Source organism: Chrysemys picta, chromosome 7 (genome assembly GCF_011386835.1).
Source record: "Chrysemys picta bellii isolate R12L10 chromosome 7, ASM1138683v2, whole genome shotgun sequence".
Taxonomy (NCBI): Eukaryota; Metazoa; Chordata; order Testudines; family Emydidae; genus Chrysemys; species Chrysemys picta.
Genome location: NC_088797.1, coordinates 29,949,157 through 29,969,839, shown reverse-complemented (window position 1 = coordinate 29,969,839; position 20,683 = coordinate 29,949,157). Strand labels below are relative to the sequence as shown.

Sequence of the window (20,683 nt, the reverse complement as noted above, 5' to 3'; positions counted from 1 at the left end):
ATAAGGGTATACCAGTACAGGACTCTGCCTCGGGAAGAGGGTGTGTGGGTTATATCATCCCATACCCATTGGCATACCCGACTAGACACGCAGGTATGTTTTTCTTTTAGGGCATTTTTGTGAGGGCTTGGGGATACAGAGTGGGCAGAGTTAAGGTTAATACCAACAACGCTTTCACCTGCAGCATTCCTGAATGTGTAACCCTTTAGGACTGTCTTTGTACACGTGTGATACGATCTCAGCCATAACTCTTAAGTTAGTGAAGATTCATTGCCTGGTAATTATCACTCTGGGGTTGCTGGTGCCACACCAGGCATCTGTTTTGATTGCAGACATGAACGTCTTGAAAGATCTCTTGTGATGTGCTGCCTGACAGCCTTGGATTGGTCTCTCTTCACAACCCCCATGATATAGACCATTCTCCCCAATGGGACCACTTCTCTGATCCCATGGACCACTTGGAATGGTTGAGACCATTGATCATACTGGTTGTGTCCTCTTTCAGGTACTGGTCTGTAATGGGAAGGGAGGTAGGGTCTGGAAGTAGCCTTCAGGTTTGTAAGGGAGCCTAGTGCTGGTATGTATTGGGAGGGCATCATCTCTAGGGCTCTGTTTTCTGTGCTAACTTCTGTCTGTAGGGGCATGAGGTGTCTGGCTTCCTGCTCTGTGATTGGAGCTCAGGGTCTGATTCAGGTAGTGGCAAATGGGGAGGGACTTAATGAGATGAGGGGAAAAGATGCACCACTACAGTGGGAAAACTGATCTGTCTATTGAGACAGGAGGGCATGGTTTGTAGTGGGGCCCATGATGGCCATCAGCTGGGTGAGCTTGTGGGCCTGGTTCTCACAGTGGTCTCTAACTGGAGAGGATGCTGCCATCTGAGTGGATGTGGGGAGGACTGTGGATCTGCCCCCCGTGATGGAGATTTAGCTTATGGGACAAGGTCTCTGTGTTTAGCTCTGAAGTTGGCAGCTTGGTGCTGTGTGAATGGAGCATTGGTCCTGTGTGTTGAAGTCGCTGGGGCATGTTCTTCCTGATCTTCCTGCTGTGACATGTTGTTACTAATTAGTATAATGGTAGTAACTGAAGGTCCCAGACAAGATTGGGGGAGGGTTCTGTTATGCTGGGCGTTGCATAGACCCCTCAACCAAGATGGGAGTCGTGTCGGACAGGGTGCTGCATGGCCCTCCATCAGGCTAGGCACCCCGCCGGCACATAGCAAAAGACTGTCTCTGCCCTGAAGTGACGCTCACAGTCTAAATGGACAAAGGGTGGGAGAGGAACTTGCCTGGGGTCATACAGCAGGTCAGTGGCAGAGCTGGGAACAGAATCCAGGTCTACTTAGTTCCAATCTAGCATACACCCCCCCGCCCCGCCCCCAGATCATGCTGCTCCCCCATGAGCTCAGAATTGGATGGCATGGTGGGAAGAGCTCTCCTCACAATACAGCTTCCACCATTGCCTCTCTCATGACAAAATGTGAGTCTCCTTTTCAGCCCAAGACACAGGTTGTCCTCCCTGCCTCTCATCGCTGTGTGCGCTCAGGTCTCACCCTGCCTCGCTGAGAGCTTTGTATCTTCCCCAGGAACTTTCTGCGCCTTGCAGTGCCGACTCGGAGCACCATGCTGCCTTTCCTCCCTGACTGGTTTCCCAGATGCTTCCTTGTCTCTGAAACTGAGAACGGCTTTCTAACCTCTATCTTGCTGTGTCAGGGATTTGGGCTCTGAATGGAACGGGGCTAGGGTGACCAGATGTCCCGATTTTGGGGTCTTTTTCTTATATAGGCTCCTATTACCCCCCCCCGTCCTCATTTTTCACACTTGCTGTCTGGTCACCCTAAACGGGGCTGGGGCACAGCCAGTTGCAGGCCTCAAATCTACAAGGGCATGTTTGGCTTTAGCTCATCCATCTTGCATTATCCTCACAGACAGCGCCCCAGGCTGCAAGAGTAGTGCAGGTCTTAATGCTCAGCCTCGTATATAACAATTTGAGGGTAAGTGATGATGATAATTATATCCAGCTTTTCTATAGTACTTTTCATCAGTAGACATCGAAGTACCTCCCAAAGGAGGTCAGTATCTCTAGCCCCATTTTACAGTTTGGGAAACTGAGGCATGGGAAGGGGAAGCGACTTGCCCACAGTCACCCAGTAGGCTAGTGGCAGAGCTGGGAACAGAATCCTGAATCCCAGTCCAGTGCTCTACCTACTAGATCACATGGCTGTTTCCTCTAGGCCCACTCCTACTTAAGAGGGAAATGAGGATCTGTACTCTCTTTTGGTTCTGGATGAAGACTTTTTCTTTTCTTTTTTTAACTAAGTTAATTTTCATTCAGTCAACTCAGTCCCTCAGATAAGGACTGAGAGAGCTCCCATCCTGCATGGTCTTCCAAAATGACCTCTGGCAAAACAGAAGTTGCGTTTTAAGATCTGATATTTTAAGCAGGAAAAAGTGTTTGGAAAAGATCCTTTCAGGCTGGATTGTAAAGAGAGAACAGACCCCATTTTATTTCCATAGTGGGCTTCATAGTTTTTAAGGCTAGAAGGGACCATTCTGATCATCTAGTCTGGCCTCCTGCAGAACACTAGGGCTGGCTGAAATTTTGTTGTCAAAACTTTTTTTTTTTTTTTTTGTTAATGGAGAAGTAAGTTTTTTGGCTAGACATAATTTTTGTTGAAAATTGTCTCCTTCCATGGAACACTGATGATTTTTTTTTTTTTTGACAAAAAAAACAAATGCCCAAAAACTAAAATGCATTGATTTGGAAATGCAGCTGCAGAGTCTCATGGGAATTGTAGTTTGGTTGCCTCATGTCCCCATTCTCTGTTTGCTAGTCTCCCTGGCTGTACTTCATCTCCCATGATGCATCATGGCTGTGGACTCTCATGATACACTGCCTCCCCTCTTCAAGAAGAGACATTGTGCTGCATCATGGGAGATATAGTCTGACTAAGGAACTCAGTCAAGAGAGGGGAATGGGAGCATGAGGCAGCTGAACTACATTTCCCAAGATGCACTGTGGCCAGGTGTTACCATGATATATGTACCACCTGCCTTCTGCAAGAGGGGAGACTGCTGCATCGTGGGAGACATACTCTGACCAGGGAGGCTGGCCTATAGAGGAGAATGGGAGCATGAGGCACCTTGATGTGACTTTCAAATTAAATTATTTCTGGTTTTGGCTGATATTTGTTGGTATCTAAATTTCTGTGTAGGGGGGGATCCAAATGTTCAGTGGAAAATAATCCTATTATCCCACCAGCTCTGTATAACCCAGGACAAAGAATCTGATCTGGTAGATTCTGTGTCAAACCCATAATGGGTTCTCCTTTAAGGCATAATGTGTCTGCAATTTCCCTGGCTGCAGGGTTAGGACAGTTTATCCTGGCTGCAGGGATCACTGAGAGCAGTGTATGGCGGCTGTGCCCTCTCTTCCTTTACTGGCTTGCCTGTGTGACTTGTAATACAATGTAGTTTGTCTTCTGGAGGTGTCTGATGAAAGTTTTTTTTGTTTCAATCAGAGGCTAATTAGCTAATTATTTAAACATTGATCAGTTAATGATTGTGGGGCAGCAGGGTGAGTGAGCCCTTAGTGGGGCTATTAAAGGGTCATGCTAATAAATGATTTACCAGGGTAGTAAAAGTTGAGAGAAATGGTAGTGATTTAATCTTAGAGGACATCTAGGTGTTGGTGCTGTGACTAATGCAGTGGGCTGGGGCCCTCAGGACTCCTGGGTTCTGTTCCCAGTTCTGGAAGGAGGGGGTAGGCCTAGTGGTTAGAGGAGAGAATGGGCAGAACAAGGAGTCAGGAAGCCTGGTTTTTGTTCCCACATCCTTGAGGGGAGTGGGGATCAAGTGGGACTCCTGTGTTCTGTTCCCATGTGTACCACTGACTTGCTGTGTGGCCTTGGGCATAGCCAACCTGTGCCTCCCGTCTGTAAAAAGGTGGGATAAAGCTAACCTCACCCAGAGACTTTGCCGCTTCCTTCATGTCTGTAGAGTGCTTTGAGAGCCAGGCACAGAGAGCCATAGAAGGATTACTCATCAGGTGTAATTTGAACTCTTCTAGATAGCCAATAATCCTAGCTGATGCCTGCAGAGGTTGTGCTGCCTGATAGTAGAGCGCACTGGTATCCGTGCCGGCATCTGGCGTGACACCCAGCATGTGTGTTTTGGATCTTGGAGAGTGGGGCAGAACACAGCACCATTCCCTGGGGGACAAAGGCTGTTGCCTCAGCAACGCTCTCCCATGCTAAGTTTGCTTCTATATTTGTGTCTTCCATGTGATGGCCAAATGTCATCCTGAGCCACTGGACAACAACCTTGTAGCCCCCCTGTGAAATTCCCCTCCTTATTCTTTGGGATAACTTGGGGTTTCTGGCATCAGTCACTCTGCACTGGAGTGGGCAGAGAGGCAGTAGATCTCCCATCTTTGACTTCCAGAGTGAAGCCGGGGCAATTATGAGCCAGGATCATAACAATCAGCTGATTTCAGAATCTGCGAATATCACCCCTTGCACCTGGCGCTGTGAAAGGGAGGCTTTTAAATGGCTCGTGGAAGATATTTATAGGGGGAAAAGTTTGCAGACACTTGCATATGGGGGAGCAATTTGCACATGCCAGGTGGACATCTGTGGGGGACTACTTTGCAGGCACACACATGAGTATACATATGCAGTAGGGAGCAGTTTGCAGGTGTGCATGAGTGACTGTGTGTGCGCACGCACATGGAGGGGGAGTGCTTTGCAGGCTAGGATGACTAGATGTCCTGATATTCAGGGCTTTGTTTTATATAGGCGTCTATTACCTCCACCCCCATCCCGATTTTTCATACTTGCTATCTGGTCACCTTATTGCAGGCACAGGTGTGTGCATAGGGCAGCAGTTTGCATACCTGTGTGTGTAGTGGGGTGCAGGGGGATTGCTTTGCACACATGTGTAGGAGGAAGCACTTTGCAAACACATATACAAGTGTGTGTGTGTGTGCGCGTGCATGGGGGGGGGGAGAGAATGGAGCATTCTGCAGGCGCACAGGCAGTTCCAATGTGCATTCTCTCATATGGTAGGAGCACTTTGCAATCACAAGTAACTTCCGCTGTGCTGCAAGCTGTCGCTGATCAGCTGAGCCTTCTTGCCTTGGATGCCTTCAAAGGGGACAGGTGTGAGGATTCCTCCTCCACGTCTGCATCCGGCTGCTTCTGCTGCATCATTCCTTGTGTGAGAAGGGGCGGGGGATGAGATAATGTGTGGTTCAGTGCTCAGTAGCAAAACATAGCTGGCTTTCAGAATTAAGCTCGCCGCTCACTGTCGAAGGGGGGCAGAGGGTCACCAGCACAACTGTGAGTTGTACAACCCAGTAACGACGTGCAGTAAACAAAAATGGAAGGGACTCAATCTGCAAAGACTGCTTTTGTGTTCCTCCTGCATAGCGTTGTTGCAGTCGCTGTGTTGTGATTGCAGGCCCAGTCATGCTGGGTATTGCAGTCGCAGCTCCTGACTGCTTAAGAAGTCTGTCTGTCTTTCTGATGTGACCACCCCCTCATCACTGTAGTATCTGCCAGTTATCCTATCTGCCAGTTTGTCTCATCCACTTCTCTATTTACCTGGCCCTCGTATTGCAGTAGTGCCTGGGAAACCGCCCACTCCCCTTAAACATGTTTATAGACTTTAAGGCCAGAAGGAACCATCATGATCATCTAGTCTGACCTCTTGCACATCACAGGCCACAGAACCTCCCCACCCAGAGGAAGGTGAACACCACCCAGGGTCTCTGCCAATCTGATCTGGGGGAAAATTCCTTCCCAACCCCAAATATGGTGATCAGTTAGACCCTGAATATATGGTTGAGACCCTTTAGCCAGGCACCTGGGGAAAAATTCTCTGTAGTAACTCAGAGCCCTCCCCATCTAGGGTCTCATCTCTGGTGGTTGGAGATACTTGCTAAAAGCAATCTCTGAAGGGCCACATGCCATTGTAGTAGGGTGACCAGATGTCCTGATTTTATAGGGACAGTCCTGATATTTGGGACTTTTTCTTATATAGGCACCTATTACCCCCCATCCAAGTCCCGATTTTTCACATTTGCTGTCTGGTCACCCTACATTGTAGGCAGTCTCATTGTACCATCCTCTCCATAAACTTATTAAGCTCAGTATTGAAACAAGTTTAGGTTTTCTGTCCCCACTACTCCCCTTGGAAGGCTATTCCAGAACTTTACTCCTCTGATGGTTAGAAACCTGGTCTAATTTCTAGCTCAAACTTATCAATGGCCTTTTTATATCCTTTTTGTGTGTGCCAACATTGGCCCTTAAATAACTCCTCTCCCTCCCTGGTGTTTATCCCTCTGATGTATTTATAGAGAGCAATCCTATCTCCCCTCAGCCTTTGTTTTGTTAAGGAACTTGACTTGTTAAGTTTAACTCTTCTTTTGTAAGGTAGGCTCTCCATTCCTCTGATCTTCCTAGTAGCCCTTCTCTGCACCTGTTCCATTTGAATTCATTGTTCTTAAACATGGTCTCAGCAGTGCCTTGTATAATGGTAATAACACTTCCCTATCTCTACTGGGAATATCTTGCCTGATGCATCCTAGGATTGCATTAGCCTTTTTCGCAATCGCATCACACTGATGGCTTGTAGTCATGCTTTGATTGACCAATATACTCTGCCCTTTTTCCTCCTCTGTTGCTTCCAATTGATACGTCCCCAGCTTATAGCAAAAATTCTTGTTGTTAGGCCCTAAGTGCATGACCTTGCACTATTCAGTTTAATTCCATTTTTATTACTCCAATTTTCAAGGTCATCCAAATCTTCTTGTATGGGCGTTACTGGAATACTCCATATTGGCAATACCTCCCAACTTTGTCATCCGCAAATGTTGTTAGCGCACACCCATTTTTTTGTACCATGGTCATTAATGAAAATGTTCACTAAGATTGGTCCCAAGATTGATTCCCTGAGGAACTCCACTAGTAACCTCCCTCCAGCCTAATAGTTCACCTTTCACTATGACCTGTTGTAGTCTCCCCTTCAACCAGTTCCTTATTCACTTTTCGATTCTCGTATTAATCCCAGTCTTCTCCAGTTTAACTAATAATTATGCCCCATAAGGTAGGGGCAGAGCTGTTATCCCCATTATACAGATGGGCAAATTGAGAATAAGAGACATGCTCAAGATCTCTGGTGGAGGAGGGAATTTAACCTGGGTCTCCTAAGTCTCTCACTAGCACTCTTACCACTGTGCCTCTATCTTCTCCATCTTTTATGTCTTTGGAGCAGGTACTGTCTTTTACCATGTGTTTGGGTGCTGCCCAGAACAATGCCCCTCTCCCCCCCCCCCCGTCTCAGCCAGGGGGGTCTGTGTGGCACGTTGCAGAGTGGAGGATTCCCCTGAACTCCAAAGAGTCTGTGTTGCCCCCCGCATGATGGGCTCCCCCTCAGTTTCCATCGAGGTCAGTGAAGTGTCCAACATGATGAAAAGCCCCCAATCTCAGTTTGCGGGGCTCTGTGTGGTGTCTAGCATGATGGAGGGCCCCCCAATCTTTGTCAGGGTCAGCGTGACACCCAGCACCTGGGGGGCGAGGGGCCCTGATCTTGGTTGGAGTCTGTGCACACCCAGTGGGGGCTCCAACTCGGCTGGTTTCCAGATACTACTACAATACAAACGTTAATATTGGTGCATCTGTTTGTAATTTGTACTACGTAACCGGCTCTGTCTCCTCACACAGCATTACAAAGGGACCTGAGTGTCTCATGGTATTTGTCTGTATTGGGTAAAGGCAATATTAAATGCAAACGCTAGCTTTAATGCTGTGCTAGGGTTGGTAGTGTACAAAATCAAGCTCTCCTGGATTTTGAAGGGACCATTCTGGCCATCCAGTCTGACCGCCTGCATAACACAGGCCTGAGAATCCCCACCCAGCCATTCCTGCCTCCAGCCCAGCGTGGTGGTTAACCAGAGTGGATCCTTTTAGCGAGACGTGCAGTCTTGAATTATAGACTCCAAATGATGGAGAATCCACACGTCCCTGGGGCAGCTGTTCCAATGATTAATCCCCTTCAGTGATAAAAATCTGTGCCTTATTTCTAGTCTGAATATAACAAAAATGTCCAGAGTTGTTTCAATAAATCTGAAATGAGATAAAACCTCATGCTTCAGGCCGTAAGCTGATCTCTAATTTTTAGAAGCCAAGAGGAAAGTTTTCCTTGGGCAGTTTATCCTGCAAGTGTGGAGTTCCTCTGATGCATGTGGTACTGGCCACTGTGGAGACAGGAGGCTGGACAACATGGACCTTCAGTCTGATCCAGTGATTCCTATGTTCCGAAGGGCAAAAGCTTATTGCCACTGTCTTCTAAATCCTTCAGTGACAATCTGCTCAGTTCTGTCCAGTTGCTTATACCCCACTATCGCTGTAGTATGCGAGTGCATCTACACACCTGGCAGGTGTTTGTTCTCTCTCTTCCTTTCTCCCAGGGGGAGAAGCATGGTGCAGAGGAGTGTCTTGTTTTAGTACGTGACGGGTCTTGGAATTTTTTTAAATATACACCTCTACTTCGATATAACGCTGTCCTCGGGAGCCAAAAAATATTACCGCGTTCTAGGTGAAACTGCGTTATGTTGAACTTGCTTTGATCCCCCGGGGGTGCGCAGCCCCCCACCCCCCGGAGCACTGCTTTACCGTGTTATATCCAAATTCATGTTATATCAGGTCGTGTTATATCGAGGTAGCAGTGTACATCTTCATTAGAGAAGGCAAAATCAAAGAACTGTGCCTGGCTGTTGGAATGGAAGGTGGGGAGGCTTGTGATGGTTCTTAGTCCTGGAGACGTTCATTCCATAGCATCAGACCTGTCCCTGAGCTCTGTCTTCTGCACAGGCGAGCTTTACCCTTCTTGTTGAGAGCTCCGTCCTGCCAGAGGAGCAGATTTGTTAACTGTGGTCTTCATTGCGGCTCCTTTAAATACCTTGGGCCCAGACCACGGACGGAGTGCCTTGCAGATAAAGACTGAGACTTGGCTCTTCGTTAGAAATTCTATGGGAGGCCAGTGTAGGGTGTGGAGGACGGGGCTGATGTGCGTGTGGTAGCCTGAATGGCTGGCGAGATGTGCTGTGGCAGCTTTCTGTACTTGGAGTTTCTTAAGCACTGTGCCCAGGTATGTCGCGTTGATGGAGTCCAACTGAGAAGTGACAAAGGGGGGAATAACTGAGTCCAGGATGGGATGGAGTCTCCTAGCTAACTGGAGATGGTAGAAAGCATTACTCATGGAGGATCTCAGCCTATTTTGAGAGGGTAAGCACATCTGTTTCACCTGTAGCTTGAGCTCTGCCAGCCTCTGTGGAAGATGTGGGCTTGAACTTACTCCCCCCACTTACAAAACCAGGATCAAGGCATCAATGGAGCCAGGCAGCTCTGAGCACACAGTCCTCAGCAAAGAGATTATTATGGCTGGTAGGCAAGTCTGATCTCTGATTGCAAGAGAGATTCCATATTGTGGTAGCACCAGACGCTCTGTTCAGGCAATTCATTTTCTCCTTCCAAGAGCACTGGATTTGGTGGTTGCCAACTGCATGAAAAATATGGTGCTGCTTTGGAAAGTAACTGTTTAAACAGCACCCTTCTTGCTCAACAGATCTGCTTCCAATATGCCTCAGAGTCAGATCCACAAACCTTAGCATCTCAAGTCTTTTGAGAGCTGGATTCCATTCTGGCTCTGGCATCAGCAAACGATTGCTCATCCAAATTCCTTCCCTTTCTGGGGGTGGCCTGGTTTTTGCCAAGGGCATGGTGTGATGGGAAGGAGATCGCTGAGGGCAGAGTCTGGCCTGCTCAATTTCTCTCTTCCTGGGCATGACGTGTGAGTGACTCAAATCCTGGGGTGAGTCTGCAGTTCAAAAAAATCCAAACTGAGCGCATTTAATTTGGAGAAAGTGAAACCAACATGAACCTTGAAGAGTGCTCCATGCAGGGTGCAGAGAAGAGCAACAAAGGTGATTTGAGGGCTGGAAAAAATGCCTTGCAGTGAGAGACTCAAGGAGCTCAGTCTATTTAGCGTCTCAAAAAGATCAAGGGGTGATTATGGTGTTTTTAAGTACCTTCACAGAGAGAAAATACTGTGTACTAAAGGGCTCCCTCCATAACCTAGCAGAGAAAGGCAGAACAGGAACCAATAAATCTGTGTTTGCACAGCACTTAGCGCAGTGGGGTCCAGGTTCATGATTGGCACAATGGTAATACAAACAATAATAATGACTGAAAGTCAAAGCCAGACTCTTTTTAAAAAAAAAAAAAAAAAAAAAAAAGCCTTATTTTTCTTTTGACTAACAGTGCATGTGACTTACCATTGGAACAAACTCCCAAGGGAAGGGATGGATTCTCCATCTCTTGATATTTGCAAATCCAGACCGGACGCTTTTCTGGAAGATGCTTTAGAGAAACACACACAAGATATTAGGCTCCATACAGGGTAACTGGGTCTTGTGCTATATAGGAGGTCAGACTAGATTAGATTGTTTAATGGGCCCTTTTGGTAAGGTTACCATACGTCCGGATTTTCCCGGTCATGTCCGGCTTTTTGGTCCTCAAATCCCCATCCGGGGGGAATTGCCAAAAAGCCGAACATGTCCGGGAAAATACTTACCTTAGAGCGGCTCTGGCAGGCTGCGAGCTGCAGGCGGATTCCCCCACCGCGGCGGCGGCTGCTGCGGCTCCCCCCAGACACCTCAGCTTTGTGTAGCTGAAGAGCCCAGCTGCCCGAGTGCTACCGGCTTCACAGTTTGCCGGGCAGCCTCCAGACTCTGCGCCCTCAGCCGGGCGCTTCCCCTCCCGGACTCCAGCTGCGCTGGGGAAGCGCCCGGCCGGGGGTGCAGAGTCTGGAGGTCTGGGGACTGCCCAGCAAACCGTGAAGCCGGTAGCACTCGGGCAGCTGTTTCGTGTGGCTGGGAGGGAGGAGGGGGAATTTGGGGCGCTCAGGGGAGGGGGCAGAGTTGGGGCGGGGCCGGGCGGGGCCAGGGCCCTGTGGAGTGTCCTTATGGTAACCCTACTTTTGGCCTTTAAAAATCTGAGTTTATTTAACTGCCAAGACAGCCAGTCTCCTCTTATGACCCAGATGCGGGAGACGTGGTGACCAAGGATCCCTGGGGATCTGGTTGGGGAAAGAGCTTCCGGGGAGACAGGAGAAATCCAGTGTGTGATCTCCTTCAGCAAATGCTGCCCTAGCCTTCCTATTTGCTTAACACTTTTCCATCAGAACTGGAATGGCAGTCCAACTGGCTGCAGCGGCCATTTGAGATGGGCCTCTTCCATAAAGCTGCCTGCTGCTCTACTCGCATGATTTTGAGTCCTGCATCTTCCCACACTGTTCTGTCTTGCCCTATCTTGTTTAATCCAGTGCCCCCGCTCTCCCCGGCCGGGAGACATTGCTCTTAGCCTTCACACCAGTAGGAACATCCTGTTCCACATGTGATGGCAGAGAACGTTTTTGATCTTGCCGCTGGCACAGTCTTGATTCATGTCCTTGCGAGAACAGCAGCTGATGAGTAACCCTGAAATGCATCCCTTGCAGCGAGGCTGGTGAAGTGGGTGCTTGCTCTGCAGTTCAGGTCCTTGCACAGAAACGTGGCCTTCAGCGCTGTGGTGTGTGCAAATGAAGGATCTTAATTATCTTTGTTTTTATGATCAGCTTCCCTGGGGGCTTGCCCTCACTGAAAGGTTGAGTTTAACGTAAATTAAGCCCACACATGCACAAACTTAGCTCAGATGTGGTGGTACTTTTAACTTGAGATGGCTGGTGCAAGGTGGGTGATGGGCCAAAACACAAGTGACTGTAACTTGTCAGCAGTGTAGCCTAGTGGCTAGAGCACTGGACTGGGACTCGGGAGACCTAGGTTCTCTTCCCAGCTCTGCCATTCCCTGCTGGGTGACTGAGCAAGTCACTTCCCCTCTCTGTGCCTCAAGTTTGATAAAGATCTACTGACCTCCTCCGTAAAGTGCTTTGAGAGGTAGGGATTATTTCATGTGACCTTTCTATAGTGTGGATACAGGCTCATGCCACCCGAGTGCAAGTAGTCCTCCAGTGCCTCCCCCCTTCTGTGTGTCCAGACAAGCTTTCCCACAATTCACTGGGAAGGGGCGGGCATGGATCAGCATTTGTCTCAGTCCCCATCAGTACCAGGCCCGGGCCGGGAAGCTAATGATCCAACCAGCAGACCAAATTTGGAAATTAATCCTGGTCACGTGGCACATGAGGCACATTGCACATATGCTAAGAAGAAGACTAGGAAAGAACTCAGAGTGGCTCAGGTGATTGCCGTGCTAAGAACCATAGGATGTGCCCTTAGCAGCTCACAGGGGGAGTGTAGTGCGAACGCAGCCACTCAGAGGTTATTTCACAATGTGGCTGCTGTTACTTGAGCTAGAGTGACTCAAATTAGCTCTGCAGCGAAGATCAATGGTTGGAGGAAGCTTCCTGGATCCAAGGGACAGAAATAAGTTTTAGTAAAATGGGCTTATTTTTGGACTGAAGGAGCGTCCTGGGTCATTGAGACTGGTCTGAGCTATCGCAGCCAACCCTCTGATAGAATCCCAGTCAGAAAGTGGGGTGTAATGCCAATATTTAAAAAGGGTTCTAGAGGTGATCCCAGCAATTACAGATCAGTAAGTCTAACGTCAGTATTGGGCAAATTAGTTTGAAACAATAGTAAGGAATAAAATTGTCAGACACATAGAAGACCATAACTTGTTGGGCAAAAGCCAACATGGTTTCTGTAAAGGGAAATCGTGTCTTACTAATCTATTAGAGTTCTTTGAAGGGGTCAACAACCATGTGGACAAGGGGAGCCAATGGCTATAGTGTACACCTCTACCCTGCTATAACGCGATCCGATATAACACGAATTCAGATATAACGCGGTAAAGCAGTGCTCCGGGGGAGGAGGGGCGGGGCTGCGCACTCCAGTGGATCAAAGCAAGTTTGACATAATGTGGTTTCACCTATAACACGGTAAGATTTTTTTTTTTTTTTTTTTTTTGGCTCCCAAGGACAGCGTTCTATCGAGGTAGAGGTGTACTTAGATTTCCAGAAAGCCTTTGACAACATCCCTCACCAAAGGCTCTTACGTAAATTAAGTTGTCATGGGATAAAAGGGATAAAAAATCCTTTCATGGATTGAGAACTGGTTAATAGACAGGGAACAAAGGGTAGGACTAAATGGTGAATTTTCAGAATGGAGAGGGTTAACTAGTGGTGTTCCCCAAGGGTCAGTTCTAGAACCAATCCTATTCAACTTATTCATAAATGATCTGGAGAAAGGGGTAAACAGTGAGGTGGCAAAGTTTGCAGATGATACTAAACTGCTCAAGATAGTTAAGACCAAAGCAGACTGTGAAGAACTTCAAAAAGATCTCACAAAACTAAGTGATTGGGCAACAAAATGGAAATGAAATTTAATGTGGATAAATGTAAAGTAATGCACATTGGGGAAAAAATAACCCCAACTATACATACAATATGATGGAGGGGCTACAGCTAATCAGGAAAGAGATCTTGGAGTCATCGTGGAGAGATCTCTGAAGATGTCCACGCAGTGTGCAGGAGCAATCAAAAAAGCAAACAGGATGTTAGGAATCATTAAAAAAGAGAGAGAATAAGATGGAGAATATCTTATTGCCCTTATATAAATCCATGGTACGCCTACATCTTGAATACTGCGTACAGATGTGGTCTCCCCGGTTCAAAAAAGATATACTGGCATTAGAAAAAGTTCAGAAAAGGGCAAATAAAATGATTAGGCGCTTGGAACAGGTCCCATATGCGGACAGATTAAAGAGGCTAGGACTCTTCAGCTTGGAAAAGAGGAGACTGGGGGGATATGATAGAAGTATATAAAATCACGAATGTTGTGGAGAAAGTGAATAAGGAAAAGTTATTTACTTGTTCCCATAATATAAGAACTAGGGGCCACCAAATGAAATTAATGGGCAGCAGGTTTAAAACAAATAAAAGGAAGTTCTTCTTCACACAGCGCACTGTCAACCTGTGGAACTCCTTGCCTGAGGAGGTTGTAAAGGCTAGGACTATAACAGAGTTTAAAAGAGAACTAGATAAATTCATGGAGGTTAAGTCCATTAATGGCTATTAGCCAGGATGGGTAAGGAATGGTGTTTGTCAGAGGGTGGAGATGGATGGCAGAGGGGAGATCACTTGATCATTACCTGTTAGGTTCACTCCCTCTGGGGCACCTGGCATTGGTCACTGTCAGTAGACAGGACACTGGGCTGGATGGACCTTGGGTCTGACCCAGTACGGCCATTCTTATGTTTGTTTGCCATCCACTCGTACTGGGAGGCATGGAGAGCAGGAAAGGTCACACAATTAATCGGTGGCAGAGCTACGAATACAGCTCAGGTGTCTTATCAACCCCACCCATTCTCTAACCATAGCCCTCCCTCCCTATAGATAGGATTCCTGGGTTCTAACTCCCAGCTTCACCTGTCCTCAAACCAAGATTCTCCTCTCAGAAACAGGAGGAGAACCCAGGCCCTTGCTCTAACCACTAGATAAATGCTGCCCACAATTCCACAATGTAGCCACCCTTGTGTTGTGTTCAAAGGTCCTGCTCCACCACAGATCTCCTTTGTGACCCAGGACAAGTCACTTAGCTGCTATATGCCTCAGTTTCCCCATCTGTAAAATGGGGATAACAGCGCTGCCCTACCTCACAGGTGGTGAGGCTAAATGCATTAAAGACTGTCAGGTGTTCAGATACTAGAGTAATGAGGGCTGTGTAAGTTCCTTAGGTAGATAGTTATATCTGTTACACAAGGGGCAGGTCCCTTCCTCTCCCCCCACCCCCACCTCCCGAGCAGTTTGGCTCAGGTTATCTGCCATCCCAGACAAGCTGAGATATGTTTCATTTTAGAACTCTCCTTTGTTTGAATAGCTGGCAATTTTTTGGTTACTAATTGGGTTGCCTGCTTGACTGAGCATGGAGAACAGTGTATGCTATTTGGCAGTGTAAAGGAAGGCCCTTGTGATTGAGAGGGAGGGCTGTTTATCAAGCCAACAGGACTTGAAACGCTATACTGGTAAGAGGTCAAGGGCTTGAAAATTGTTGTAGATTTACACAGGTAATCTGGCAACGCAGTGAATATTCAGTGGGTCTCCAGTGAGGACATCAATATTGCCGGTTTGTAGAGCCCTGCAAATCTGCTGATATCCACGGACCATGTTTGCGGATCCGATGCAGATACAAACTTTGTATCCACACAGGGCTCTACCAAGGTGTTCAAAAAATCAGTAGGCTAGCAAGACCATAGTGTGATACTGGCTTAAAAATCAAGAAACTTTAAAAAAGTTGGTCTTTGTCTTCTAGTTTCTGAGTCTTTAGGAGGTGGTTCTGAGTCAGTTTCAAGTTTTTTCTTGGAACGGTGCAGGGTGGTATCTTATCTTTTCATTTAAAAAAAAAGTTGACATTCTAACACCATCCTGTAATGCCGGGAGCCTGAGGCTTTATGGAAAATGGCAAATATTGCGCGACTCTTGATAAAATCGCAGGGGTTGGCGATGCTGCAATGGTGTCAGCATTTAGATCTAGTCAAGGAAATTTGACTGCAATAGCGGTTGCAGAATAGCTTCCTCTATGGATGCTGATTTAAGAGTGCCTTTCTCTGGTTTAGTGTAACGGACTAGGGGCAGAGAACGGTTCTTAGGCTGGTGAGGGGAATGGAGGCTGATCTTGTGAGAGGAGACTGAAAGAGCCAGGCTTGTTTAGCCTGGTCAGGTGAAGGCTGAGAGTAGATCTGGTTGCTCCTTCTCCCTCCCTGGAGTTCTCCCCCCCCCACCCCCCATGTATTTAGAGAAGAGCTATTGAAGCTAAAGGACCATGTCAGCACAAGAACAAATGGGGTTAAACTGGCCAGGAATCAGGCTGTTAAGGAGGGTTTTAGCCATCAGAGGAAGGAGGTTCTGGAACAGTCTCCCCATAGGAGCAGGTGAGAACAAACGCCCCAATGAGTTTGAAGATGGAGCTGGATAAGTTTCTACCAGGATTCTAGGTGGGAGTTGGCTGCAATAGCAGGGACTGGATTTGATAATCTTGCAAGTCCCTTCTTATGTACTCCACTTTGAATTTGGATTCAGCTAAACTGGAAAAAGGAACTTCTGTTCAGAATAAGTGTCCACATGGGGGCTATTCTGGAATAGCTGTTGTGCTTTAAGTTCACGCTCTACCTTATTCTAGACTACAGGCTTTCGCTGGCACTACTCAGTCAGACCGCTCTCTTGACCATTGGCAGAAGTATGTAGGAAAGGCCTGTCTTAAGTTACAGGAACAGAACCAGTTTATATTCTCCAAGCAAAGCACAGATCCGCTGCCTCTCAGTCTGGTTCTTCCAGTCCGACCCTTCCTGTTCAAACAGGTCTGGGCTTTTCCCCAGGAGAACGAGATAGCAGTAGTCGCTCTGGCATGGTCTCTTTCCGATCATTCAAGGTAAGCTGTTAAGCGAGGACTCGAGGAGGCCTGCACAAGAGAGTTCTGGCATAGCTGTGCCTCTTGCGGGAGAGGTTGGGTTGTGCTTTTTGTGTTTGGACAACATTCCTATGCCAGCAAAAGCCCTGGGGTAGGTGCAGTAATCATGGCAAACTAGTGCTATTGCTGGGATGGCTTATTTCACTGCTCGACCTTGGGGGTTTTCTCCTTCCTGTGCAGCATGGGGCGCAGGTCGCCTGCTGGGATCCCCTGGGCATGGCTCATCTCAGAATTTGCTGCCAGTGCAGGGGCTTCGGGCATTGATGGCCTCTTGGTCTCTCCTGTTCCCTGCTTGGGGCTCTCAGCAGTTTAGCCTCCTGAGGGCTGAAATACTTTAATGTAACCTCACTTTAGTCTATGGGCTTAGTATAGGTGTATGTGGGTGAAATGTACTGGCCTGTGCTATAGAGGTCAGAATAGATTTAATGGTTCCTTTTGACCTTAAACTCTATGAAACCTCTTGAAACATAACCCTTAAAGTACTGGGGGGGGGGGGGGGAGGGCGGGGAATCATCAATACACTTACTATGAAGCTAAAGGAAGTGTCGGACATTTTCTTGACTTGGAATAAGGCATCAATCTGAAAAGGATGAGGAAACACTGCTCTAGATTGCATCACATAGACCAGAGAATTTCCCCCACTGATTCTTGCACTGCACCCAAATCCTTCCCTTTCTTCAGGATTAACGTGCTTTAAAAATAGATGGCTATATCCCCCTTAGTCATCATTTAGTTAAGCTACATGCACTTGGTTCCTCTTTCTTCCTCACAGTGATTAGCAATCACTCCAGGCCTTGAATTCCATCTTAACACGCACACGGCTGATCTCTTCAAAAGCTGCCAGAGGAATTCAGAAACCCAGTTCCCATTTAAAATTAATAGGAATTGGGCATCTGAAATCCCAAGTAGGTATATGTAGCTGGAGGATATTTCACTCTTTCTTTGGGGGCCTGATCATGTGGATTTTTCTCCACAAAGATCCCATCCCATCCCAGGGATTATTTTTGCATTCTGTGTTTGTGAAGTACCTCAGACCTCGGTTAGGGAGCACATCTCGGTGTGCTGTGGACCCAGGGGACATGGTCTCTAGAGGAGTTGGTATTACATTTAAACGTCTGGGAACTCAGAGCTGTCTGTCTAGCCTGTGGTGTCTTCCTGCCCCAGTTGTCCAGTTGAGTTGTGCAGGTGTTGACGGACAACACGGCCTCGATGTTCTGTGTCAACAGGCAAGGGGGAGCATGCTCATCGGCGCTCTGTCAGGAGGCACTTTGCCTGTGGGACTTTTGCATTCAGCACGCGATCCACCTGAAAGGTTTATATCTCCCCGGCATCCTGGACACGCTGGCGGATCACCTCAGCGGGTCCTTTTTTCTCTCCCCACGAGTGGTCACTCCACTTGGAAGTAGTCCAGGTGCTCTTCCAGAACTGGGGGCTCCCCGAGTGGACATGTTTGCCACCAGAGAGAACAAAGTGTCATCAGTTCTGCTCTCTCCAAGGCCTCAGCAGGGGCGCCCATTCCGATGCCTTTCTCCTGTCATGGGCGGGGGGGTCTGATGTACGCATTCCTACCGATTCCACTGATCAGCAGGGTCCTATCGAAAATCAAAAGGGACACGGTGCGAGTCATTACCATCGCCCTGGTGTGGCCTCGCCAGTACTGGTTTGGCATGCTCATGGATCTGGCAGTGGCTGCCCCGTGGCCACTGTCTGGCCACCCAGACCTACTCTCGCAGGACCACGGTTGTCTTGCACCTGAACCTTCCCTCTCTTCACCTCATGGCTTGGCTGCTGTGTGACCGAACCCAGAGGAACAGGCCTGCTCTAGTCAGGTACAGCAGGTTCTCTGGGAAAGCAGAAAGCCCTCCATGAGAGCTTTGCATCCTGGCAAAGTGGAAGTGTTTCTCCTGCTGGGTGTCAGAGCGTAGTATCTCCCCGATCCGGTCGTCTCTGCAGTCCATCCTGGATTGCCTACTCCACCTAAAGCACCACGGTCTCACACTTTCTTCCATCAAGGTGCACTTGGCAGCCATATCGGCCTTCCACCCGTGTGTCCAGGGCAAATTGGTGTTCTCGCATGAGATGTCTATCTGGTTCCTAAAAGGCCTTGAAAGGCTCGTCCTGCCGGTCTGGGACCCAGTTCCCCAATGGGACCTCAACCTGGTCCTCTCCAAGCTCACGGGCCCACCCTTTGAGTCTATGGTTTCTTGTTCCATTTCCTATCTGTTGTGGAAAGTTGCTTTTCTTGTAGCCATTACCTCGGTGAGGCGCGTGTCCGAGATTAAGGCCCTCACTTCAGAGCTTCCATATATGGTATTCTACAAGGACAAGGTCCAGCCGCGACCTCAACTGGCTTTCCTGCCTAAGGTGGTAGTCAGGTTGACATGAAAAGGGGACATCTTCCTCCCCGTGTTCTGCTTGAAGCCGCACTCGACCAATGAGGAGAGGCAGCTGCACACTTTGGATGTCCAGCACGCCCTAGCGTTCTACCTGGAGCGCACCAGGCCCTTCCACAGGTCAACCCAGCTATTTATCACGACAGCGGACAGGATGAAGTGTCTCCCAGTGTCCTCGCAGAGGTTCTCGAATTGGATCACCACCTGCATCCGGACCTGTTATGAGATGACTCAGGCCGAGCCACCGCCTATAGTGAAGGCCCATTTGACTAGGGCTCAAGCATCCTTGGCGGCCTTCCTGGTGCATGTCCCTATCCAGGGCATCTGCAGGGCTGTGATGTGGTCTTTGGTACATACATTCATGACGCACTATGCATCACTCGGCAAGCAAGAGATGATGCAGGATTTGACAGAGCTATGTTGCAATTGACACGTCTATGAACTTCTATCCGCCTCCAGTGGTACTGCTTGGGAGTCACCTACAATGGAATGGATATGAGCAAGCACTTGAAGAAATAATAAAGACAATTACTTTTTTTCGTAACTGGTGTTCTTCGAGATGTGTTGCTCATGTCCATTCCATGACCTGCCCTCCTTCCCCATGGTCAGAGTTTCCGGCAAGAAGGAACTGAGGGTGGGGGGAGCTGGTAGTGCCCCTTATACCGCGGCATACGTGCGCCACTCCAGAGGGTGCCAGAGCTGGTCCTCTATGGATACCTCTGAGGGAAAAACTTCTGCCACCGGTGCATGTGGCAAGCACACACACCTAACATGGAATGGACATGAGCAACACATCTCGAAGAACACCAGTTATGAAAAAAGGTAACTGTCTCTTCTGCCTTCCTCTTCCAGGCTAAAGAGACTTTAGTACCCGGTATAAAGGTGCCTGGCATTGATATTGCTTGTTCTGTGTCCCATGTAGGCATAGTTATACCATACAAACACTTCTATAGCAATATAACTGCATCCACACAAGCAGGGTTGTGCACCAGAAGAGCTAAAGTGGGACAACTTGTTTGTATAAACAAGATAGGTACATAGGACTGGAAGCAACCTCCTGGTCATTGAGTCCAGTTCTCTGCTATTGCAAGCAACCCCATTGTATCATCCCATTCATAAATTTATCATAAAACTGGATTAATAGATTCTCGGGTCAGACGGGCCTACTGTGATCATCTAGTCCAGTGGTTCTCAACCTATGGCCCGCGCGCCACTTGCAGCCCAATCAACATAGAGCTGCGGCCCATGTGACATCTTCATGGCCATGCAGGTTGTATTGAATGTGGCCCACAATGGTAAATAGGTTGAGAACCACTGATCTAGTCTGGCCTGAAGTATATCACAGGCCACAGGGACTGCCCTGAGCTGATTCCTGGTTGAACTAGAGCAGATCTGTTTAAAAAATCCAGTCTTGATTTAAAAATCTCCAGTGATGGAGAATCCACCACAACCCTTGGTCTGTTGTTCTGCTGATTAATTACCCTCACTGGTAGCTATCTGGGTTGTTTGCTCCCCACTCCTCCTCCTGGGAGGCTGTTCCAGAACTTCCCTCTCCCGATAGGTAGAAACAGTCTTCTCATTTTCAGCCTTAATTGATTCCTGGGTAGTTTATCCCCTATGGGTTTTGTGCCAGCATTGTCCTTTTGCTTCAATGGTGGTTCTCCCACCCTGGGGTTAACCCTCCAATGTACTTAGAGAGAGCAACCAGATGCCCCTCAGGCTAAACAGCCCATCTCCTTCAGTCTCCTCTCATAAAATGGGTGCACCAT

General features: G+C 48.1%; 1 protein-coding gene across 6 annotated transcripts in view; it reads left to right on the top strand.

Moving 5' to 3' along the window:
• PC (pyruvate carboxylase) overlaps positions 1-20,683 on the top strand; it is a 245,306-nt gene that overhangs the window by 9,567 nt on the left and 215,056 nt on the right. The gene's annotated exons all lie outside the window — the stretch shown is intronic.